Genomic DNA, 26,931 nt, shown 5'->3' with positions numbered 1-26,931 from the left:
TGCTCCTTCTCCTGCTGTGTGTTTTTCTGTCTTCTCATTTTGCTTATGTTACTGTGTTTGGGGTCTCCTTTTTGCAGGCTGCACGTTCGTAGTTCCCGTTGTTTTTGGTGTCTGTCCCCAGTGGCTAAGGTTGGTTTAGTGGGTTGTGTAGGCTTCCTGGTGGAGGGGACTAGTGCCTGTGTTCTGGTGGGTGAGGTTGGATCTTGTCTTTCTCGTGGGCAGGTCCACGTCTGGTGGTGTGTTTTGGGGTGTCTGCGGACTTTTTATGATTTTAGGCCACCTCTCTGCTAATGGGTGGCGTTGTGTTCCTGTCTTGCTAGTTGTTTGGCATAGGGTGTCCAGCACTGTAGCTTGCTGGTCGTTGAGTGAAGCTGGGTGCTGGTGTTGAGATGGAGATCTCTGGAAGATTTTCGCCATTTGATATTATGTGGAGCTGGGAGGTCTCTTGTGGACCAGTGTCCTGAAGTTGGCTCTCCCACCTCAGAGGCACAGCACTGACTCCTGGCTCCTCAATTTGGGATGATTTTTTGTCCATTCATGTATTCCACAGATGCAGGGTACATCAAGTTGATTGTGGAGCTTTAATCCGCTGCTTCTGAGGCTGCTGGGAGAGGTTTCCCTTTCTCTTCTTTGTTCTCACAGCTCCTGGGTCTCAGCTTTGGATTTGGCCCCGCCTCTGCGTGTAGGTCGCCAGAGGGCGTCTGTTCTTCGCTCAGACAGGACAGGGTTAAAGGAGCAGCCTCTTCGGGGACTCTGGCTCACTCAGGCCGGGCGGGAGGGAGGGGCACGGAGTGCGGGGCGAGCCTGCAGCGGCAGAGGTCGGCGTGACGTTGCACCAGCCCGAGGCGCGCCGTGCGTTCTCCCAGGGAAGCCGCCCCTGATCCCCGGACCCCGGCAGTGGCGGGCTGCACAGGCTCCCGGAAGGGCAGTGTGGGCAGTGACCTGCGCTCGCACACAGGCTTCTTGGCGGCGGCAGCAGCAGCCCCAGCGTCCCACGCCCGTCACTGGGCTCCCCGCTTTCAGTCGTGACTCGCGCCCGTCTGTGGAGCCCCTTTAAGCAGCGCTCTTAATCCCCTCTCCTCGCGCACCAGGAAACCAAGAGGGAAGAAAAAGTCTCTTGTCTCTTCGGCAGCTCCAGAGTTTTCCCGGACTCCCTGCCGGCTAGCTGTGGCCCACTAGCCCCCTTCCGGCTGAGTTCTCGCCGCCAGCCCCAGTCCTCTCCCTGCGCTCTGACCGAGGCCAGACCCTCAGCTTCCAGCGCCGCCGGGGCGAGCAGACAAGCCTCCCGGGCTGGTGAGTGCCGCTCGGCACCGATCCTCTGTGCGGGAATCTCTCCGCTTTGCCCTACCCAGGTATGTGGGGAGTTTCTTGCCTTTTGGGAGGTCTGGGGTCTTCTGCCAGCGTTCAGTAGGTGTTCTGTAGGAGTTGTTCCACGTGTAGCTGTATTTCTGGTGTATCTGTGGGGAGGAAGGTGATCTCCGCGTCTTACTCTTCCGCCATCTTACCCGGAAGTGAGAGAGATATATTTTTAACTGTGCTTCAGTTGCTTGCATTATCTTTCTTTCCTCTGAGTTACATTTTCCTGTGTTGTTGTTTAATTATTGTCTCTATTTTCAATTTAGAGCCTTTCTTCAAATGCCTGGTGATCCTTGATCATCCAGTCCTATGTAAAAGCTTAATGTTATTCAGAAGCATTTTTTAAAGCCAATCAGTTTTCCTAACTAGATGTATTTTTTATATTCCCATCAGCAATACTTGGTAATTTTTTTTGGGGGGGGGAGGGGCATGCTGCACGGCATGTGGGATCTTAGTTCCCTGACCAGGGATCGGACCCACACTCCCTGCAGTGGAAGCTTGGAGTCTTAACCACTGGACCCCAGAGAAGTCCCAGAGGCAATTTTTTTGTTTTTTTGAGTGGAAGTCTTCTTCTCAACTGTGAGCTTCAATGTAAGTGAAGACCTGCTCATTTCCTTGGGGAACCTCTAACAGTGTCTTTAGATTTTTTCCTCCTTAGCAAGTTTCTTCAAGGACAAAACACCCAGGAAGGTATAACCATGACTATCCACATTCCAAGAGGAAAAGAAGCTGGGGATATCAGTGGTTGGTATGTAAGCCTTTACTTAATCTTCCTGTTTTCTGGTCATGCTCCTCTTCTCTGCTCCGCCTGGTATTTTGAATCCAGGTTCTCTCTCTTTTTCCTCTCCTGGCAGTGAGCTCTCACTGGTCTAGAGGTTAGGGGAGAGGCAGGAACCTGGCTGCCCAGGTTGATGAAGAAGATCTGACCCTTCAATTTGGAATTCTTTCCAAGATTCTTCAGCTTATTTTTTAATGGTCCTTCCTGCCTATACGCATTTAACTTTCAACTTTCTCTAAAGTACAGAGTCATTTACCACTGGTCTGTTTACTTTCCAACTTCCAAATTTTGTTATCTTCTTTTCTCTTGTAGGTTTATGCCATTTTTATTTCCCTCTTATCATCTTAGTGGGATTGTGGCAGGGGGAGTCATATTTAACCAGAAGCTCCTAGATACTTATTGGCTAGAAATTTCCCTCTGTTTTTTTTTTTACATCAGCCTCTTAAATATGAAGAAATTTAAAGCATAAAAGAACATTATTTTTTATTGTTCTTTTTTTGAATTTTATTTTTTTATACAGCAGGTTCTTATTAGTTATCTATTTTATACATATTAGTGTATATATGTCAATCCCAATCTGCCAATTCATCCCACCACCACCCCTCTTCCCTGCCACTTTCCCCCCTTGGTGTCCATATGTTTGTTCTCTACATCTGTGTTTCTATTTCTGCCTTGCAAACCGGTTCATCTGTACCATTCTCTAGATTCCACATATAAGCATTAATATACGATATTTGTTTTTCTCTTTCTGACTTACTTCACTCTGCATGACAGTCTCTAGGTCCATCCTCGTCTCTACAAATGACCCAATTTCACTCCTTTTTAGCATAAAAGGACATTATAATTGCTTTTGTTTAGCATCTACAGTGGAAACTTAGATTTTCTCTGTTTACCTGTATTAAATTTTCAGGGATTCTGGAATTTTCATAACCAATGTGGAGAGAAAGTTGGGAGAACCCTTTACTCCTCAAACTATCATCATTCTAACAGCTGCTCTGCCATGCACTTTCATCATTTGGTATGTCTACAATATATTAATGCCAATCCTCCAATTCCCCAGCTTTACCCTCTTTGAAACACCAGAGGCAGAGTAGACAAAGGTCTGCAAGGACTAAGTTTGTATGCAGCAGATATGGTGGGCTTGCCTGGCTCCATGCCCACTCCACCCTCCTCCTTCTTCACCTGTGGCTATCTGGCCTTTTCCTGAAGGCTGCTCTCTGACCAAGAGGGATTTAAGAAATTCCAGCTCAGCATCAAGCCAGTCTTCCTGTAACTCACCTGTCTCCAGATGCAAGAAAAGTAATTCTCCACAGGCCCTTTCTTACATGCAATGCTGATAAGTCTCCACTTGGTAACCCACCTCACATCCTAGTCTATGGAAAACTAGATCATGGCTGCATTTCCTCAGAAGCCAACGTATGGCTTCTCCCCAGTGCCTGTCCACACACCGAGTGGGCAACTTTTCAGATCCCACTTCCTTCTGGGCAGCCCGTCCTCGGCAGTTAAATTGTCCCTGTGTTAAAGACCAGTTACGCCCAAACTTCCCTAATCAGCTTGCTAATACCTGAAATTTTCTCTTCAGAAATATATTCCTTGACATCAGCCATTTAAACTTGTGTCTGAACAAACTCATCCAATCTTTTCCTGAGGACAACATCCGATAGAGAAGAGAAGAGACAGTTCAGGGACTTAGGAATTGAAAGAAGGGAAAACAAACCCGAAAAGTCTTCCCCTTTCTCCACTTTACAGTTCTGCTAACGGCCAGCCCTGCCTACCCACTTCTCCTTCACACACTGCCCTCCCTTGAGGATCAACCCATAACTAAGCTTTGCTGATTGCTGTGGTTGCCCTTCCATATTTTATCATCTCTTAGCTTGTAGTTTATTCCTGTTTCTCAATTTAGAGTTTAATACCCTTGAAGGCAGGGGTGTCCAGTTTTCCCACTTTGTTTTTTTTCCTATCCCAGGATATTCAGTATTTGTCAATCTGATTCTCCAACCTATGGTTCAGAGGTCATTCTGTCAAAAATTCTACCAGGAAAGACTTTTTAAATTTTTATTGGAGTAATGTTGTGTTAGTTTCAGGTGTACGGCAAAGTGAATCAGTTATACATATAAATATATCTACTCTTTTTTAGACTATTTTCCCATATAGGCCATTACAGAGTATCCAGTAGAGTTCCCTGTGCTATACAGTAGGTCCTTATTAGTTATCTACATATAGTAGTGTGTATATGTCAATCCCAATTTTCCAATTTATCCCTCCTCCTCCTTACCCCCGGTAACCATGTTTGTTTTCTACATCTGTAATTCTATTTCTGCTTTATAAATAAGTTAAACCATAATTCAAAAAGATACATGCACCCCAATGTTCATTGCAGCACTATTTACAACAGCCGGTAACTGGAAGCAAGGAAAGACTTTTAAAGGTAAGCTCCTTTCCTGTCCTCTGGCTCTGGAGGGGCAGTGAGGCATGTATCTCTTCCATTATGTCAGGGAAAGCACAATTGCTTCCTTCACAATAACAACTCTTAGCCTTGGTTTCTTTACTTTTTAAATGGGTAAAATAATGCCTAATTCACATGGAGTGTTGAGAAGTAAAAGAGAAAATGTGATCAAAATGCCCAGCACGTGCCTGGTGCATGTCTGAGGCGCGTCAGGTGTTAGTTTACTGACTCAGTGGCCCGCAGTCAGAGAGCAAGAAGGGGGCTGCTGGGAAGGCCAGTGGAGGCGCACCCACAAAACTGAAGGGAGCATCTGGGGAGGCACCCAGCGCAGTGGAGGCTGAGGGCTATTTATACCTGACAAGATCCTCCTGTGCATTTCCATCCCCCAAAATTCTGAAGCCTGTAAAAGCGTTAAGGGACCATCCACCTGGAGCCTCTGGGCGCTCCCCGACCTAAACAAGAAGGCTGGGCCCTTGCAGGACCGCAGTGCTCGGCCATATTTCAGCAGACCTCCCGACCTCTGAGTAAATAAATGTGTGCAACAGATACAATAAACATTTTCTCAGGCCTGAAATCAGATCTGCAGATTCCTCAGCCCCGTCTATGCTGGGCAGACTGTAATTACAGGATATGTTAAATTTTCTTTATAGCTGGTCCTGATGACTGTGAAGTGACCATGCCAGCCCAAACAGCATCCCGCTCTGTTACCATGGGTAATGAAAACCAGATGTTTTTCTGAAGTTAATCACCACTGTGGCTCTCGCCCCAAGTCAAGTAGGGGTCCCCGTTTGCTTGGAGAAACCATGTAAAGTGGTGATAAGCTGGGGTGACCTGTAACCTGCCGTGAGGGCTGCCACTCCAGAGTGAGATAAGCCATTTGACACCCCCAGATGTGACTTCGGAGAGAAACGAGCAACTGACAAAAACCAAGACTTAACCCAGCACACAAAGTGTCTTTGGGTGTCAGAGCCCTCCCCTGAGGTACTTCTAGAGATATGGCAATTTGGATAGTAATAGACATCTTTGCTGACAATCTACAGATATTATTCAACTTGTAGACAGCAATCTCTTGGAATTCCCAAGCAAAAGTCTCCTCCATTTAGAGGCAGTTTTCCTCTCTTTGCACAAAGATATTCACACCATATATAATTACTCCTGTTGGCATCTAACATTGTAAATCTCAGAGTCAGAACTGATAAATATTTATAGTATAGCTTCAAAATGTATAGTTATTAAAAGGAAACATCAACACAAAGATTCTGACTGAAGGTGTGAGATGGGACCCTGGAATCTACACTTTTGATGAGATCCTTATGTAATTCTGATACAGAGGCACACTTTTTGGCAAGTGTTTTCAAGAACCATTTTTTCACTCCTGAGCCACAGCAGTTTGCAGATACGGAGGGAAGACATGTATTTCTCTCCACCAGTCTTAGAACCATAAAGACTCCAAGAGGATCCAGATCTCTGCCTGGTCCACAGCCTGTAAACATGAGCATGGCCTCCATATGCTTCCCTAAAAAAGGGGGTCAGATCTATTTCCATGCAATAGTTTTAGGGGAGCAGGGATTTTTATGAGGAATGAGCTGAGAGTTCTGACAAACTACATGTAATTTTAAAAAGTCATATGTTTTCAAATGCTCAACTCAGAAACTTCTAAACAAAATATGTTAATTCTCGAGAACTCACTTGTTTTCTTTAATTTCCACCTCAAATTTACAATGCTCATACTCAGTTACTCTCCGTTACTAAATACATTTGATTTGCTTGATATAGTATTTACTTTTCCATTTGATGGACACCTCTTTTTTTATAGCTGTCCTGATCTGACTGTGTAAAACATCAGACATTGGTGGGAAAGATATTCAAGCAAAAATATGATTATTATTCTTAGAGCCAGACAGCTCAGGAAATTTTCAATTGAGTATTATTCTCTAAGTACTGTTCTAATATGAAATATTATCTTTAATATAATTAACTTCTGCTATAATAATGATTTAGGGAGTAACAAGTGTCATGTCCCTAAAAGGCCAACCTAGTCTCATTCTGAGTTTAAAAATATTATTTGTTTTTCTAAATATAATAATAGCACATAATTGTAAGAACTTCAAATAATACAACAATGACTTAAATAGAAAGTGAAAGTCGACCACAAATAGATTGGGAGTTAGATTCGGAGTAAGAATCAGGCATGTCTATTACACATATTATTTTGTAAAGAAAACAAAGATTTTTTCATTTTAATCAGGACATTTTGATGCCACCATCAAAACGTCTCCCTCAAAAAGTTGCCTCTTCATAAAAATCAAAATTCACCCTCTAATATTCCAAGTATCCCACACCTAGACTCCCTATCTCCCTTTTCTGCTTCATTTTTCTCCATCACCCTTAATACTATGTTACATACTAGATATTTTACTTATTTATTGTTTGCCTATTCACGGCTGTGTCTCTAGCACCTAGAACAAACCTAATACATAGTAGCTGATCAATAAACATCTGTTGACTGTTGACTGAGTAATCCAACTCAGGAGCTGTTTCCACTTTGAGGACTTTGCTCACTTCCATTATTCTTGATCTTGGTTGAGCAGAGAGTAACTTCCTTTCTTTGTGCTTCTGTCTCTGTATTATGTCCAGACTCTGTCAGTTACATTTTTCATGAAGTTACCATATGCTGATCCTGCTCAGGACATGAGCTCCTCGAGAGCAGGAACAAAGCCATTTGTATATTTATTCCCAATGTCCATCTTCATACCTGTCTCCTGATCCTGATAGTGTCATTGGAAAGAGATTGAAGAAAACAGACCTCGAATAATAAGACTACTGTTGGAAAAGTACCAGAGAAGAGAAAGAGGCAAAAAAAAAAAAATATATATATATATATATATAATATAAATATATATTAAATATATATAATATATTATATAAATATGTATATATACAATAAATACATATATATATATAATTTGTTATGGCATGGGATAGGAATCTAAGTCTCAGACATAAAACTAAGTAGGACACTATTTTAGCTTGATATGGAAGGTGACTTGTGGTTAATGTGTGATAGCTCCTGCTGGGGCAAATTCCTGGGATACTAGGGTTTCCCTGGGTTTCAAAGATCAAGCTGCTCCCTTTACTTCTCTCCAAAGAGAGAGAACGTGGTCAATGGCACTTCTTGCCAAATGGCCACCAGGCAACAGAAAATATGATGCAACTAGTTGGGTATGTAAAGTTTCATTACACCTGAAAGCTAAGGAGTGTCAAGGACCCACTGAGTTCAGCCACTAAATTCCCTACCCAAAGCCCTCTACACCATAAGAATGACTGCTAACTGTATGTGGGTTCACCATCCTCCATTCCTCTTCAAAGAATGAGTTAAAATATAACTGAGTAAAGTATGTGGAACTCCCCCTTGGTGCCTTGCAATTTGGTGAATGATAATTTCCTATACAAGTGTCCACTTAATTCAAAAGTATCTATGGTGTATGCTGTTCTTTCTAGACCTCCTTAGTGGAGGCTTTTCTTTTTGCCCAGGAGAAAGGTGTAAGTTTATTATTCACAGGCTAATTTGCATCCTAACTTACTTCCAACTACCTGTTAACAAAATAAGTCAAGCTAGGTTCAAGTACTTTTTTAAGGACTTAAAAAGGGATTTCTTAGAGTGGTTTTGGGTTCACAGAAAAACTGAGAGTAGGGTACAGAGATTTCTCCCATAGCCCCTGCCCCCATACATGCATAGCCTCCTCCATTTTTATTCCCCCTACTTTACTCACCAGAGTCAAGTACCTCTTAATAATAGCATAATATCATGTGTAGAATACCTACCACAAATCTCATTTATTGTATACAATAACCAAGGTAAATATCATGTGTAGACTGGCTCCAGGACCTTTAGTAACCTATCCAAGATCATGTAGCTGCCAAGTGTCTGAGATGCCATTCAAAACCAAAGTCAACTGACTCAAAGTGTGTTTGGTTTCTAAACATCACTGTAAAGACAATTCCCTACATCTTCATACACTATTCCTGTGTAATCTGGTGCAGTTCATTGAAAGTAAGACATTTAGACATCGCTTTCAAGAGAAAAGGTGCAGGACACTCCATTTATGGGGTGGTGTTTTGCATGGCCATGACAAGTAAAGTGCTCTCTTTGCCATAGCTGGGAAGGATTCTATCGTACTAACTGTTCAACTTTTCCAGGCCTGTAGAGACAATCCGAGTCCTGCCCATGACTTAAGTGTTGAATTTGAAATGATCTGAATTCCCAGAACATTAGGAACACCTGCATTCCGATGAAATGCAAACATTAATCAAAACCAAACATAAAAGATTCTGGGGTTGTGTGTCATCTGCATCTCCACACTCTGCTCCTCTCCCTCGGGAAGGATGATTGAGAGTTGATTACAAGATCTTTTTGATGATGCTGCTAAAAACTGTTTGAAAAACATCATCCCCTCTCTTCACAAGATGGATTATATTGGGCAATATGAAGTCATGATTACATTGCACTAATTTTAGCTAAGTCAGACATCTTCATGAAAGCATTGCTCATGCCTGTCAACCACTGCTGACTGAGTCAAAGTTCACCCGACTTTGGACAAAAGAAGAAACAGTCAACAACCTCCTATCTCTGTGAACGAGCTGCTGCTCCATCAAGAGTAAAACCAAGCCTGAGGTAGACAGGCTTGTTCATTTCTAGATCCCACAAGCTCTGCTGCCTCTCCTGGGGTGTCCCCACACCATCCCACTATCTGCTGACTTTTCAGTAACACAGGTAAGGTGGAGAAAAGTACAGTCATTTTATGGTCTCCAACCTCACCAACCTCTTCAACAAGGCACCTGGCTTTAAGGAACTGTGATGCTAATACTTGCCTCCCTTGTGGTCCTGGTCTCACCCAAATTGGAGTGGGTCTTATTCTTACTCTATGCTCTGCTTTGAATTACCATGTAATCCTGAAAAATGTGTTGTTATGTTCCAAAGCAGCAATACCCTTGGAGTTCTTTTAGAGCCTCAGTGCTAGCTGGCTTGTTAGTTGAGGTTGATTGATTTGGTTGGTTGGTTGTTTCTTTCCAGTTGCTATTTACTGAAGCCTCTGAGAAGTTTCTAATGGGATTCTGACCTACTCTATTTCTTACTCTTCTGATTCTTGCCTTAATAGATTTGCTGTAAGGTAAATCGATTTGCATTTTATTATGGCTTCCAAATTACAGTGTTCTGCATTTTATTGCACTTTATTATGACTTCTGTATCTGGCCTTCAAGTAATTTATGAACAACAATTAAAGCTACCAACACGATGACATACTGAACTATTCTACAGGTATTTCCTCAGCCTAGAGGTATCTGATTCAATGGAAAAAATGGAGCCCAGACTTTCATTTTTTCCTCCCCACTGATGAGGACCACATTTTCATTCCTTCCAATTTTTCAGATCTCCTGAAAGCTAAAAGAACACTAGTGACTGGTGTGCAAACAGAATTTGTGTTAGTTGATAGACCTTGGGATTAAGACTAGATTCAAATCTAGCTTTGCCATTTACTGTAAGACCTTGGTCAATGTCCCTTAACTTATTTGAGCCTCAGTTTCCTCATCCCTAAAATGGGAGTGATTATAATAACTACTTCTCAGGGTTTATGTGAAGCTCAGCTAAGTGAATTGACATGACACTTCTTTGCATAGTGCTAAATCAGTGCTGCCTGTGAGAGTGAGGGGAGCCTTTAAAAACTTGATTCCAACACCACCTGTCAAGGTTGTCAAGGAGTTGGAATTGTAAGTATTATTTTAGAGACATTAATTAAGACCAGAACGGCTCATAAAATAAGAATATAAAATTCCTTTCATTCTTTCAGCCCATCTGTAGCAGCACTTGCTAAGAAATGAACCTAGAGCCAGTCCTTTAGTCCACAAGGATCGTATATATGTACAACACCTATCACATGCCCAGGTCTAAGTTGGATTTTCTATGGGAGACACTGGAGGAAGAAAAATCTCCAGATATCAAGAGTTTAATATCTTGTTAAACTCAATCCAATTAACTCAATCCATTACTTAATCAACTGGCCCTTACTGGAACATCCTACATGCCTAGCTCTGACAAGAACAAGGTGCAACAGGAGAGGCATTCCTTCTGTGCAGGAATTTGACATCAGAATCTTTCAATGACTGCCTTACCTTTAAAAATGGGGGAGAGGTGTTATAAGACTAATAATAAGAGGAGGTGGGAATCTCACTGGAACTGAGGAAATAGGCTTCACCAAAAATAGACTGGAAGGTTAGTCATCACTTCAGGAGCTCTCAGGACAGGATTATCATATGCTCCTGAGCACTGGAACTTGGTGGTTTTGTTAGTTAGTGAGGTTCTATCAGTGGGACTAGCTACTCTCTCAGCCTCTGACTCTCATTGTGTGATCACCTGACTGGCCCTGCCCCAATGAACACACAAGGGGGAGAATCTGAATGGTCTTTGTAATTGCCAGGACCCACTTTTGGTCAGAGTTCTTCCAGCCAAGCTACCTCTAAGGCCTCTGTCCACCTAGGTCAATGCCCACTCATGTTTCAATCCACCAAAACCAGAGGGTCACATGGCCTGGAATTCCCCTGTTTGGAAAACTCCAGATCTGCTTTCCTTGACAAAGACTGTGGATGAGTTTCTTTGCTCCAGAAGAGGCTGCCAGGCTGGAAAATACCATAATAGTCCTCTTTAGAACACGACTTATCTCCCTCTCGCTCTATCCCCATCTCCTACACTTAGAAAACAGCAAGAGTCAGAAAAATAGTACAGAGGACTGGAATAACTGGGGAACAGTTTATAAGAGAGGTACAAAAGAAACAGTACCTTGAAGGATGGGGCAATACTGGAGAGACTAAGAAGTTGGAGACGTTCTAGGCAGACGCAATGGGTTGAGCATTAACAGGACCCCAAAATGCACTCCTAGGCTAACATATAACTCCATTAGTTATAATAGCTGGAACTCACTGCCTCTTCTTTCAAGTTGGAAATAAAAGAGCAAAGGGAAAACAGACAACTTTTTATTCTGTGATGGGGTTACACTCTCTCTATTGCTAGATACTGATACATCTATGTTAATACAGTTGAGGGTGTTTTCTCGACGCTTCCACACTCAAAACTATGCTTTTAAATTCTAGTGGTGCCTTTTCTCCCTTCCCAGGGCTTGGCCTGCTGGTACAATTCCTAAGAATAGTAATAGTGAATAACAATAGGTAACATTTAGAGACAACCTTGGTGGCGGTATTACATTTAGTTCTTTATGTGTATCATTTCATGTCATCTTCATTATAAAATGTGTATTATAAAAGAGGACTCTAATCAGCTCGGTGCTATGTGACCACCTAGAGGGGTGGGATAGGGAGGGTGGGAGGGAGAGAGACGCAAGAGGGAAGAGATATGGGAACATATGTATATGTATAACTGATTCACTTTGTTATAAAGTAGAAAATAACACACCATTGTAAAGCAATTATACTCCAATAAAGATGTTAAAAAAGAGGACTCTACAAAGTAGAGTAATAATAATTAACAGGAGGAGAAAGACTTCCCCCAAGAAGTAATATTTAAACTGGATTTTCCAATAGAGTGTGGGAGTTCTCCCAGTAATCAAGTCTGGGAAAGACATTCCAGGTGGTAGGATTGGCATCAAAGAGATAGATAGGAACGATGAAGAAATGTTCCAGAAAAAGCAAGTGGTTCACCAAGGTTAGTTGATAGGGTCCTTGTGGGAAGAGGTAGAGCTGGGAATGGACAAGGAAGAAGAAGCCAAATTGTGGAGAGCTTTGTATGTAGGGATTTTATCAAAATGCAGCAGAAATCCACTGAAGGGCTTTAACAAATTTGCATCTTTGAAAGATGATTTGGGGGTGGTGTACAGCATGGATTGCTGGTGCAGGAGGATGGAGCCAGGAGCAGCCAGTTAGGAGGCAATCACTATAATTTCCCAACCGAGAGATGGATGAAGAACAGAACTGAGCCAGTGATGGAGGAGCCAGAAGGCCAGACTCAGTCAAGAGGTGTGTCAAGAGTGAGATACAGTCCCTGCGCTCCAGGGCTAAGACCCAAAGAGGAAAGCAAAAGCTAGCAAACAAACGCCAATGGCACCCAGCTGTAGATGGGTGACGCCCAGTGGACAGTAGGTGTAGGGGTTGCTGGGAAAGTTTAGAATAGGGGCAGCTTTCAGCTGGGGGCACCAGTAAAGCTCCAGAAGGGATAATAGTTGAGCTTCATACCAAAAAATGAATAGGATTTTAAGGGGCAGAAATCTTGTGAACAGCATTCTAGGATGGAACAGCAAAATAAAAGGTTTTAAAAGTGGAAAGCATAGGGCTGCCTGGGGAGGTGGCAGAGTGGAGAACAGACAAAAACACGCTCAGAGGTCAGCCTCACCACACTGCCCCCAGCCATCAGAATCCTTGTCAGCTTTCCCACTCTCCTGCTAGACCCTCAATGATAACCCCTTCCTGGCAGGGATAGAAGACATTATACACTGTCTTTATCACAGAAAACCCCAGGTAACGGTCTGGACATGATCACAGGCCTGGAATAGCACTCACTCAACAATGCCCAGAGCATGGCTGTGGGAGGGATTCTACATGAAGAGGAGCTTCTGTTACAGATCTGTTGGGCTTTTGAAGACTGTTCTATCTACACTACACTCCTAGTTTCTTTGGGGCAAATGGTCCCGCCATATGGTTCAGTGCTTTGTTGTCCTAAGTGTTCTTCTCAGATTGTTTCAAGCATAAGTCTTCATCCTCACCAAAAAGCAAGCAGCAGGTCAGGGACCGTGGCAGCTGCTGCGACTCAAGTCTTCAGCTCAGAGGCAGCTTGGGGCTCCCTGCCAGCTGGCTCCCCAGGCTCCCCTACCTGGAGTATGAGGGCTGTAAACTGAGGCTTAATATTCTCTCCTTCCTCCCACCTCTCTTTATTCACAGGCAGCCCCAAAAGCTGTTTAGCCGTCAATGAAGCATTTATCCTTTAATACTCAGAAGTATGTGATCTGAAAATAAATAAATAAATAAATAACAGAAGGAAACATCCTGCAGACGTCAGAGAGAGGGAAATGTGGAGAACAGATGCTGCCACTTGTTTTTGTCCCATTTTATCTTTTAAAAATACATACAACATGAATAACTAGGGGAAAAGTTTGAGCTTCTGGTAAATTCAAAAAGGGGATATTTTATAATTGAGGTGGAACTTCTTACATTTTAAGATGTTTTGCTATTCTACACACTTTGTGAAATCAGAAAATTCTAGAGCAGGAATAGAGCTGGAGAAGTAATGTATTCTTGTTCCTGGTCTTTAAGTGGGAAAATGGGCATCCAGGGTAGAAAAAGCCCTTTTCCTTTTTGGCTCAGTTTACAAATTCCCCCACCATTCTATGCTAACCTGGTTGGACCATCCAGAGAGTCAAGAGTTTTTCTTAGGTACAAATATTCATGCACTCATTTTATTCACTTAAAAATTATCTACTGAGCTCCTACTAGAGGCTGGATGCTCTGATAGATAGCAGAGATGCAAAAACATGATTCCTGAGTTTCATTTACATAATTCGTGTTATAAGAGAGTGTGACATTCTATGACAGAGGTGTCCGGAGGACTTCTGACGGGCGTGGAGGGGGAGTTGGTGGTGAGAGAAGCTAAAAGAGTAATGGTAACTATCCAAGTTTGTTTGTCTTAATTGAAGTATAGTTGATTTACAATGTTTCAGGTGTACAGCAAAGTAATTCCGTTATATAATATTCTTTTTCAGATTCTCTTCCATTATAGGTTATTACAAGGTATTATATAGAGTTCCCTGTGCTATACAGTAGGCCTTTGTTGTTTATCTCTTTTATATATACTAGTGTGTATCTGTTAATCTCAAATTCCTAATTTATCCCCACCCCTGACGTTTGGGTTTTTTTAATGAAAGTATATGGACAACTTAGTCTCATTTGAAAACCTTTCCATTTCATTTTTTTGCTTTACTCATTTATTGAATAAATCATCAGTTGATTTTTTTTGTTTTATCATTACCTAAATGCAAATGTATTTATTTCAGCATTTTCACCTTTCAGAATATTTTTCTCAGCGTTTGGGTGAGTATGACAATGTACTAGCAGTACTTGAAGACCTAAATCTTTCCATCCTGAAGATAATGGACAAAACAAGAAAAGTAAGGAAATGCTGATTATTTTCTATAATGTTTCTTTGAAAAATATTTATCTTGATAATCATACCTATTTTCTTTTTTTAAACATCTTTATTGGAGTATAATTGCTTTACAATGGTGTGTTAGTTTCTGCTTTATAACAAAGTGAATCAGTCATACATATACATCTGTTCCCATATCTCTTCCCTCTTGTATCTCCCTCCCTCCCACCCTCCCTATCCCACCCCTCTAGGTGGTCACAAAGCACTGAGCTGATCTCCCTGTGTTATGCGGCTGCTTCCCACTAGCTATCTATTTTAAGTTTGGTAGTGTCATACCTATTTTCTAATGCACCATAGAAATATAAATTCATTTTTATCACTGATCATTTATGTTTTCTTGATATAAATGGGCTCTTTTATTCAATCACAGTATAATTGCACAGTGCTTACCAGACACCAGATACTGTGCTTCATGCTGAGGACTCAAAGATACAATGAGCTGTTCCAACAGCTCTTATTCTGGTGGGGAGACAAGTATGTAAACAAGCAATTACAGTAGAGCATGACAGAGAGAAGCACAAGATAGAACACCTAATTCACGCTGGAGGAGATGACACCTGAGCAATTCGAATTAAAGGAATTATAGCCAAGCAAAGGCGAACCAGACACAAGGAACATTGTGTGCAAAGGCCCTGTGTCAGGAGGGACACAAGGCATTCTAGGCACTAAAGATGGCCCATAAAGCTAAAATACAAAAACCCAAGAATGGCACGATAGCGGCATCCAGCGGATGTCTGAAGGGCATGGTGAGACGAGTTAAACCAGACTGAGGTTGAAATTTGTCATACATCATGTTAGCTTAAGCAATAGAAATATATAATCATAACCATATTTGTGCATCATTATTTAGTTTTAAAAGGATGTTCACAACAATCTATTCATTCATTTTCATAGCAAACAAGTGAGGAAGGTCTTTTTATTATGCCTGATTTATTCATAAGCAGATGGAGAGCTGAGTTTTCAAAAATAGTAGGTGACTCACAGACAAAGAAAACAAGCATATGGTTACCAAAGGGGAAAGCAGGGGAGATAAATTAGGAGTTTGGGATGAACATATACACACTACTATATGTAAAATAGAGGACCAACAAGGATCTACTGTATAGTGCTATATTCAATATCTTGTAATAACCTATAATGGAAAAGAATCTGAGAAGGAATATATATATGTACATGTATACATATAACTGAATCACTTTGCTGTATACCTGAAACTAATAAGACATTGCAAGTTAACTATACTTCAATTAAAAAAATGGTTAAAAAAATAGTAGGTGACTGAATTGGGAGTCACATTCAGGTCTTGGGACTTTGCTCTCTGCTCTCCCTGACTGCCTTTCTATGATCATTTCAGAAAAGAAACTAATATTCTGGAGCAGGGCACTGTGGTATGTTTAGTGTGACAGGGAGGGAGACGGTAGTACAAAGATGAATAAACCTTCGGGAAGTTTACAGACTGAGAGAGGAAGAACCACATAACCACATAATCACATAAACACACACAAAGAGAAAGGTTTTGTTGTTGTCGTTATTGTTGTTGTTGTTTTGCAAAACTAAGTGCATCAAGTAAGTGAAACAGACAATGATTGGTACAGGGGTCCAGGGAGGGAGGCATCACCGCATGGTGAGTGTCCCAAGAAGGATGGGCTTAGTCTGAGCTTTTCAGATAGAAAACAATACCTTGCTGTTTGGGAGTGGAGGTCAAGTAAGAAAAAGGAAAAACATTAATTTTGTAAGATAGAAGTCAGAAGCATAAGTGGTAGAGTCAGTCAGAGGTGGCTTTGAGTCCCTGTCCGGTCCTGTTTTGGTGACTTCAGGTCATTCACCTCCAGACTAACTAAACATTGAATGAGATCACTCACATAAAACATTTATCGACCCCTGCCCTCTCAGACACCCTGGAGGGGGGCCCTCAGAGTCCCCAACATGCTCCCGGCCACCCACCCTGGGGCTAATCCACAAGCCTCTTAAGAAGACATGGTTCCCCCTACTCCTCCTCTCTCTTCTTCAGTCTCAGTACCCACCTCTCACAAAACAACCATTTCCACAAAACTGCCTTTGCTTCAGGATCTCCCTGCTTTCTGGAAGTTTCTGTGGAATTTACACCCCTGGAAGGGACAAGCCCAAGGACCTGGACAGTGCCCACTACAGTCCCCAACAACCCCTCAGCAGGTAAGAGTCGGCAGGGGGCCCTAGGGGGTGTCTGCTGTCCCCTGGAGCTTCTCTCTTGGTCTCTGATTCTTTACTGCATGACTCTGCACTGCGTTATTAGCAGTCACAGCTGTGAGGGACCCAGCTGCCAGGAAACAGACACAGAAAGAAACAATGTGGGGCCAAGAATGCTTAGGCTGCAGCTGAAATCATGAAGGAGGCAGTGCTTCTATCTGGAGCCCCAGGGCTTCACCAGCAGTCCTCCATATACTACCTTCTCCCTTCCCATGCTCCCTCAGCCTCCTCCTGCCCTCCGACAAGTTGTCAGTGAACCCCCCCATCTGAAAGAGAGGCCAGAAGGTGTGCCCAGAAGGGCTTTGACTGGGAGTCAGGACCCTGAGGTCTGCATTGGATTCTGCCAGTGATGAGCTGTGGGAACTTCGGCAAAGTGTTGAATTTTTCTGAGCCTTCATTTGAAAATGACTAGACTAGTGGGCCCTCCAGCTCTAACCCTGGTGATTCTGTTACTGACCTCGTTTCTCAGCCCATATTTATATAGATACAAACACACACGCACACACACGCACACACAATCACTTATCACTGAATCATATTATTTTCAACCCTCATAATAGTTATCCAACAGTCAGTTTGATGTTAAGAACAAAAGAATTCTTGCATTAATACTATGGACAAAGGTTACTTTCTGTAAGATATAAAATCTGACTCAAAATAATAAAAAAATTCAAGCTGTAAAAATAAAAATGTGTAGAGTATGAAAGGATAATTTACGAAACGAAGGTATAAATAGAAAACAAAATTTGGAAATATATTTTCTGTTATGGGTAAAACTGTAAATGCCAATTAAAGCAGCATTGATATACTAAGACATAGTGTGAATTCTTATTAATCAAAACAGAAATGTCTGCATCAGGAACAGAAAAAATAGATCAGTGAGACAGAACAGAGAAATCAGAAACTGGTGAGCGTGTGAGTATGTAGTTATGTGGTGGGTGAGTGTACACCTGACACATGATAAAGGTGGCATCACAAACCAGTGAGGGAAGACAGATGATTTAGTAGATGGTTTTGGAGAAATCAATTCCCATATGGGGAGATATAAAAAGCCAATTCACAGGGCATCCCTGGTGGCGCAGTGGTTGAGAGTCCGCCTGCCGATGCAGGGGACATGGGTTCGTGCCCCGGTCCGGGAAGCTCCCACATACCATGGAGTGGCTGGGCCCGTGAGCCATGGCCACTGAGCCTGTGCATCTGGAGCCTGTGCTCCACAACGGGAGAGGCCACAACAGTGAGAGGCCCGTGTACTACAAAAAAAAAAAAAAAAAAAAAGCCAATTCACAAAAGAAGTAACCCCAATGTCTAACCCCAATGTCTAACAAGCATTTGAAGAAACGCTCAAACTTACCAATAATCACAGAAATCAGATAAAAACAATCAGATACAGGGCTTCCCTGGTGGCTCAGGGGTTAAGAATCCGCCTGCCAATGCAGGGGACATGGGTTCAAGCCCTGGTCCCAAAAGATTCCACATGCCATGCGCCACAACTATTGAGCCTGTGCTCTAGAACCCACGAGCCACAACTACTGAGCCCACGTGCCACAACTACTGAAGCCCACGTGCCTAGAGCCCATGCTCCGCAACGAAGCCACCGCAGTGAGAAGCCCGTGCACCTCAACAAAGAGTAGCCCTCGCTCACTGCAACTAGAGAAAGCCCATGCGCAGCAACGAAGACCCAACACAGCAAAAAATAAAATGAATAAAATAAATAAATGTATTAAATAAATAAATAAAATAAAACAATCAGATACAAAGTGGTAACTTTTACAGTCACCAGAAAGCAAAAACAGCTGGTGAGAGTATAACCTGACACTGCTGTTCTAGAAACAAATCTGCCAGTGTTTAGCAAAACAAAATGTTTATTTTTCTGACCCAGTGGATCCACTCCTAGGTATAAATCCTGGAGCAGTTATCCCACAGGTCCGTAAGCGTGCCTGCACAATAATGTTTCCCATGACATTGTTCATAGTTGGAGACAGTTGAAGGCAAACTGTTCTTGATCACGAGGAGAATGAATAAGTTATGTGTAGGAAATGCATGCTGTGGCATCCTGTGCAGTAATAAACTTAAAAGCAAGGATAGATCTCAAAAATATATAAAAAGCAAGAAGCAAAATGAGAGTTATAATACAATTCCATTGATGTAAAAAAAAGATATCAAATGCATTCACAAAACCACAGTACCTAAATATTTTACTAGAGCATATGTTTAAGCACACATTAGAATTGTTTTCTACCAAGGGTATATTGGTGAGGATTCAGTCAAGAGAATAGAAACCTCTAAGCAGGAAAGGATTTAATGTAAGGATTGAGGCACTTCCGAAACTACTGGAAAGGCTAGAAGGGTGAAGGGCAAGGAAGACCACTGCTGGTTCCCAAGATCACTACGAGACTTCATAAAAAACAGGAAGTTGATGCTGTAACCCACAAGGACTAAAGGAAATGTCACCAATGCTTACAGCTGCATTAGCACCGAGGCAGGCGATTTATGGGACAAGCCCTGAAGTCACTGCAAGTTCTCCCATCAGCCAAAGCCCACACATCTGCCTGCCACTACAGGGGAAAAATAATGGCCTTCTAACTCTAGATAGGCCATCTCCCAGTAGTGAAATATAAACTGGAACCCTTCTGATAAGGGAATCTGGAGCATGTAAGCTTTTAGCTTAGTGATGCAGGGAGCACCTAAAGGGGAGTAAGAATGGTGCTGAATACCAACAGACATTCTTCTGGCTGCTCAGGACCCAGACACCCCCTTCTACATCTAACTTCCAAACAACAATAGTAGCTGCAGCACCCTTTCTGTCTAACATGACGCAAGAGATAACTCTTGTACAAATAAAGAGGCATTCACCCTCTTCCCAAAAATGTTCCCAAGTGTAACATCATCATTGTAACCATCATCTAGTTCAACCACAATCTCTCTTCAATAATATGTAATCAATCTAAAGACATATACTTAATCAAGAACAGCACACTTTATATAAAATAATAAGGGAAAGGAAGAGGGGAAATGTAAATTCTGTATTGCTTAATATAAATAAATAAAGACATATGCATATATACCTAAGACAAGAAAATATGAGTAGCTGCTACAGTCATCATTTCTACATCTAATCCCACGATCATAGTTGGTACTTAGCTCTTATTGCATTTTCCATGCCATAATCTCTTTGTCCTTCAGCTACAGCTTCAGGCCATGGTTCTTGATCTAGTACAGTGACCCAAAACTTTATTCCTAAAGGCTCTGAACCATTAGTAGCCCTGTCTGTGTTGGGCTGCTATAATCTTCCGTTAGATTTTTCACAGGCATGAAAGCACTAACAGGCACCCCTAACTCCCTGGATTCCATGTATGTGTTTTCTGACTCTGTTTTAAAGCAGCAACACTATTTGAGGATTGGTCACTTTAGAAAATACTGGAACCCCCTTCTGTGTCTCTTGATTCAGTGACTTAAGGAGAGCAAAATGCAGAACTTCCATTTCACTGTAATATCCCCTAAAGAAAGCTTTTTTCATTTGGGAACTAAGATCGCTAAACCAACAGAGCCTAAAGATGTGAAGCAAATTTTGCAAGTCCTCCATGAAGAGTAATGGTTATTAAAAATAATAGTGCAAGAAGCTCTCACTCCTTTTTCCCCTCTTAGCCCCCAGACAAGTGTAATATAGCTATGGGAGAACATGCATCAAAATTGGTCACTTGTTCAAAGCTTATAATGTATTTTGTAAGACAGTTCTCCACCCACACAAGCTTTGCCCTTTCTGCTGATACAATAATTTAGTCTTCACTAAGCCATGTTACCATTCTATAAAACCAGATCCTTCTATGGGATGAAGTACAAAAAAAGGCAAGTGAATCTTATGAGCATGAAAGCACTACCACACGTTTTCATTATAAAATTAGTTCCTTGGTCAAAAACAATACTGTATGGGATGCCATATGGAGAATAAAGCAATTGCTGAATCCACAGATGGCCAATCAAAAGCATTATAGGCGAGAAAAGCAAATTCATATCTGGGATAAATGCCTATTCCTGTAAGGACAAAATGATACACACTTCTTGATATAAGTAGTCCAACACAATAACCTGCCGTCAAGCGTCTGCCTAAGGAATGATGTCATGTCAGGCTTAGACTTAACTTCTGCTATGAGGAGGTTGGGTATCCAGCAGTGGCATAAGCCTTGGTGAGGGAAAGTCACTAAGTGTTGTTAAGCCAGTGTATAAACTCTATTGCTACCACTGTGGCAACTTTTTACATGAGTCCATTGAGCAAAAACTGGAGTGGTTGGGAAAAGATGCTGAATGACATCCACAGAAAGGGTCATCTTGTCCTCTTGAGTCTTCTGTACAGTAGGTAACCTTTAATGAGCCTTTACAAGGGACACAAATATCTTCTTATTCTATATCTATTTTGGATATCCACCCTCATACATATCTGTTCTCCCTACTCCTGTGTCATCAATTCCCTCAAGCCCTGGGCCAAAAGACTAATGTCTGTCCATGAATAGCATATTTTCATACCTGTAGACAGCCTTTCATCCATCCAAAGTAAGCCACAAGATGTAGCACTTGAAGTTATACCCACTGGGAAAAATTTTCTTATGTACTTGCCTTTACTAATCTTTCAGGACCAACACTGAGTGAGACTATAAAGCTATAATAATCCATTCTCAGATGGTACTAGCCTTTATTTAAATAAAGCTCAATTTTGCTTTCTCAGTTCATTGATCTTGAATAATTTCCCATGAGTTCATAGAAATGAATCCAGAGAGAAGTAAAAATGCATCAGGAGTAGCTATTATGGGAACTTCCCAGGTGGCACAGTGGTTAAGAATCTGCCTGCCAATTCAGAGGACATGGGTTCGAGCCCTGGTCCAGGAAGATCCCACATGCCACAGAGCAACTAAGCCCATGTGCCACAACTACTGAGCCCACGCTCTAGAGCCCACAAGCCACAACTACTGAGCTTGCATACCACAACTACTGAAGCCTGCATGCCTAGAGCCCATGCTCCTCAACAAGAGAAGCCACTGCAACGAGAAGCCCATGCACCGCAACAAAGAGTAGCCCCCACTCTCCACAACTAGAGAAAGCCCATGCACAGCAAGGAAGACCCAGCACAGCCAAAAATAAATGAATAAATAAATAATTTTTTTAAAAAAGAGTATCTATTATGGCAGTCTAAGTTAGCTGCTCATGCAATATACTTGTTGCCTTAGTTACTTTTTGAACTTTTTCAACTACTTCAAGTTTATTATAGAGTTGAGTATATGCCCAACTTTTGATTTAGGGCATCAGATAACACCAAGTTCATGTTGAGCAACTGAATTTCTTGGCCACTTGTAGTATGATCAGAAGTTGAATCTTTATCCATGACCCAGTAGCAAGATAAGACCTGTTTCTCAAAAGAAAAATAGTATTTGTTTTAGGGTATATGGCATTACTCCAAAAATCCTGGGAATCTGTGTTTATGTCCTCTTATTGTGGCTTGCCAGAGACTCCATACAGCAGCACTGCCCACCGGACTTCAACTACCACTAAGTCTTCTGAGTCATAAAACCCAAGTTGGAAGACCAATTTGTACTGAAGCCTGGACTAACTGTAGAGCCTTCTCTTATGCTATAACTCCCTAAAATTTACAGCATTACAGGTTACTCAGTAAATGAGTCACAGGGGTGCATTCGAATGGGGTGTGTGTTACTGCTAAACTTCAAAGAGACCCACCAGATATTATGCCCTTTTCTTAGTGATAAGGGTACAAGGTATAAAGAGCTTTCTTTTTTTCCTTTTGGAGGTGATATCTTGACATGTTCCAGACCACTGGGCTCAGAATCTTCAAGTGTCAGGCTTCAGAATATTCATGGGTTTATCTCCACTCTCTGATTTATGTATGTAATGCACCAAGTACCCCACATTCACTCACCAGGATGCCATTAATACAGTGAACAGGTGTGATATCCAGATGGGGAAAAAATCAATATCCTTGCAGAATACATGATACCTGAAAAACCCCTATCAGTTACAACAAACGGTTTCTGGTGGTTTTTACTAAACAAAATAGAGAGAGACTTTTGGAAAGATGGAGTAGAAGCACATATGTCTATTTCTCCCCTTAAGTACAACTAAAGATCCAAGATATCGTATATTAAAAAATATGTAAGAAGATTCTAAAAGGTGGAGAAAAGAAGAAAGATTGTCTAAGCACCTTGGGAACTAGGTAACGGCACAGTGGCATGTTCCTAGGTTTTCACTTTGCTTGGTATATGCCAGGCTTAGAGTTGAAGAAATCAGCAACTCAGAAACATCAATAGGTACAGACCAAAAATGTCCCCAATAAAAGCCTGCTGTCTCTAGCCAAAGAGCCAGGAAAGAAGCAGCCTCATAAGGCAGAAAACTTTTAGACAGTAACTAGTCTTCTCCAGTTAAACACCACAGAATAATGAAAAGTGTCCTCACCACTACCCATGCCAGCAAAGGCTGAATAGAAAGACTAGATGTTCACATGCACAAGGTTATAACGAAGTGCCCACCAGGATAGGGTCAGAGAATGCTATGTAGGGAGCCAGGACTTCACCCCCATCCTGCCACCATCCACAGTGTCAGTAGAGACCAGGAGGGGACCTGGAACTACTATCCTCATCCAGCAGTAACAAGAACCTCTGCATTTGGATGTCAGTGGTGACTGGGTGGGGAATCCAGATTTTTACCTCCACCTGGTAGTAACAAGGTGGTGCCCCATCTTTTCCTGCCAGAGCTGTGTCAGAAGAAACCAGTTCAAACAGAAGTTTTAAATAAGGTCCACAATCTCATGATACCTGAAATGTCCAGGTTTCAGTTAAAAATCACTCCTCGTAGCAGGAAACAGGAAGAACTCAAGGTAAATGAACAAAGTCAATCTGAGATTAATTATCTGACAAAGATTTCAAAACAGCTACTGTAAAAAGTGCTTCAATGAGCAGTTGCAAGTGTGCTTGAAACAAATGAAAAAAATAGAAAGTCTCAACAAAGGAACAAAAGATGTAGGGAAGAACCAAATGGAAACTTCAAAATGGAAAAATACAATAATAGAAATAAACAGCTCATTGAATGAGCTCAGAAGCAGAATGAAGGGAATAAAGGTAAGAATCAATGAACTGGAACAAAATAAATTACCCAATTTTAACAGGGGCAAATATAAAATTAATAGAGCCTCAGAGACCCATGAGACAATAACAAAAGATTTAACATGCATGTCACCATAGTCACAGAAAGAAGGGAAAAAGGGCAAGGACAAAAAAGTACTCAAAAAAAATGGCTGAGAAATTTTCAAATTTGGCAAGAAACATAAACTAGACAGTCAAGAAGCTGAATGATCACCAAAAACAATAAATCCAAAGAAATCCATGCCAAGACACATAACGATTAAACTTCTGAAAACTGAAGACAAAGAAAAAATATTGAAAGCAGTAACAGAAAAATGACACCTTTTTTATTGGGGGAAAACAATTTGAATGACAATGAATTTCATATCAGAAACCATAGAAGTCAGAAATAAGTGGCACAATGTTGAAAGAAAAGAACACTCAACCCAGAATCTTATAACCAGTAAAAATATCCTTCAGGAAGGAAGGGGAAATCAAGACATTCTCAGATGAAGGACAAAAAATTTTTCACCAGTTGGCCTACCCTAAAATAGTATCTAAAGGAAATTCTCTAATCAGAAAAAAATATGATAAAATAAGAAACTCTGGAACATCAGGAAGAAAGAACATAGTAAGTAAAAATATGGGTAAATGTAATATGCTTTACTTTTTTTCCTCCTCCTCAACCTCCTGCATTTTCTAAATTATGTTATTGGGTGAAGTAAAAATTTTAACGTTATCTGATGTGGTTCTAAATATATGTAGAGGAAATATTGAATACATTTATACCATAGATGAAGGATAGTAAAAGGGTATAATGAGAGGTAATTCATTCAAACTAGAGAAATGATGATACCAGTAGATTGTGATAAATTATGTATATACAATATAATGTCTAGAGAACCCACTAAGAAAGCTATACAAAGAGATACACTCACAGTCAAAAGCACTATAAATAAATAAAGATGGAATTCTAGAAAATGTTCAAGTAACCCAGAGGAAGGCAGGAAAGGAAAACAGGGAAACAAAAGTGGAGAGACCAAACACAAAACAAAAAAATAAATAAATAAAATGGCAGATTAAGTGAAAATCCAAATACAGTAAGTGTAAATACCCTAAATTCATCAATTTAAAATTTAATTGAAGTAGACAAGAAGAATATTTGTCTGATTACCAGCTGCATACCAGATGTAAGACGTTATGTTGATTTGTTCCATTGGAGAGAGCAGCAGCTGCAAATGGTGTCAACATATTACTAAGTGGACAATAAATCTACTCCTTCTTTCCAAGAACTATCTATCTCCTTCATAGACTAATGAGGAGAGTTAAAAGAGAATGGGATAAAAATCATCACCTCTGAATCATTCAAGTCTTTGATGGAGGAACTAATACCTGTAATTCCAATTTGGTAATATCAACAATCTTATTACTGGTTCACTATTGCATTAGGAAGAGGCCACTTCAGGGGTTCCCACTTAGTTCTTTCCTTATAGGAAAATATGCAAAGGGTTATTCCATGGGTCAAAGAGCAAATGTGGAGGTTCCCCAGGTATGTCTATTCTATTTGTGTATTTCAAAACTGGACAAGTAACCATTTGGGCCATTGTGAGAGAGACATAAGCCAAAATTCCATTTGTCACACAACCATAGTGGTTTTCTAGGTATCCAGTGATTAGTGTCAACTCAGAGTCAGGTATTCAGCAATTCCCAAGAGTGAGGATATTTCTCTTTCCCCAGTACACAGCCACCTAGTAAATGGTTAAGTGACTCTTTGGAGAAGATATTTTTAAAATATTTGCAATACATACTTTATCAAAGCCATGAGATTCTTTTTTCCAGAGGACCTGCCCCACATTTCATTCAAAAGATTCTAGGTCCATAAACTGGTTCAAGAATGGGAACTGAATAAGGGGCCATAAATCCCTATTGTGATGACTCAAATCAAGACGTAGAATATTCCTGTTTATGAATATCAAGACTTTCATAGTTTTCCATCTATTGATTCTTGGAGAATCATGATCAATTAAATATCAAAGATTTCTGAAGGTCAAATCATTATTACCACTTCAACCCTGTTTCCCATATTGGTAATCTGCTCATTTGGTCCCTGGTAGTCAAACGTTGTTTTTTTGGTCTTTGCTCTTCTGGAGGAAGAACATTTCTTTTATCTTTCTTTTTTTTAAATTGAGTATAGTTGATTTACAATGTTGTGTTAGTTTCAGGTGTACAGCAAAGTGACTCAGTTATACATACATATATATCTATTTTCTTCAGATTCTTTTCCCTTATAGTTTATTTCAAAATATTGAGTATAGTTCCCTGTGCTATACTGTTAAAAAAAAAAAAGCTGCTTACTCTTAAAGTCCTGTTTTTTTCAACTGAGAGAAAGAAATGATTCCTATGAGTGGGAAATCTTCCATTAAAACCTTTCAAATAATTGAAAGTCCAGCAGCAGGCTTATGCCTCCAGGAGGAAGAGCATTTCAACAGCAGCATCTCCTGCCTTCATTCTCAACTTTCACAAGAAAGTCACTACAGAACTTTTAAACAATGCCAATGCTCCCCTCACAAATGTATTTTTTTTCACACCTTCCTGAGAGAAGTGTCATTTGGACACTTTCCAAGGACCTGGTTAGGACGTGGATAAGTGAGTTCTAGCATCTCAATTTATTTATTGTGGAACAGAGTTAAATTCAGGCTTCAATCAGTATCAGTAAACTTCTGCTGCATAATTAATCTCTCAAAAACAATAGATTAAAACCATAATGTTATTTCTGGGTTTTGGGGGCAGTTTTTTTGGG

The sequence above is a fragment of the Mesoplodon bidens genome, assembly GCF_964165515.1.
Source record: "Mesoplodon bidens genome assembly, chromosome: 2".
Taxonomy (NCBI): domain Eukaryota; kingdom Metazoa; phylum Chordata; class Mammalia; order Artiodactyla; family Ziphiidae; genus Mesoplodon; species Mesoplodon bidens.
This window is presented reverse-complemented; position numbering follows the sequence as displayed.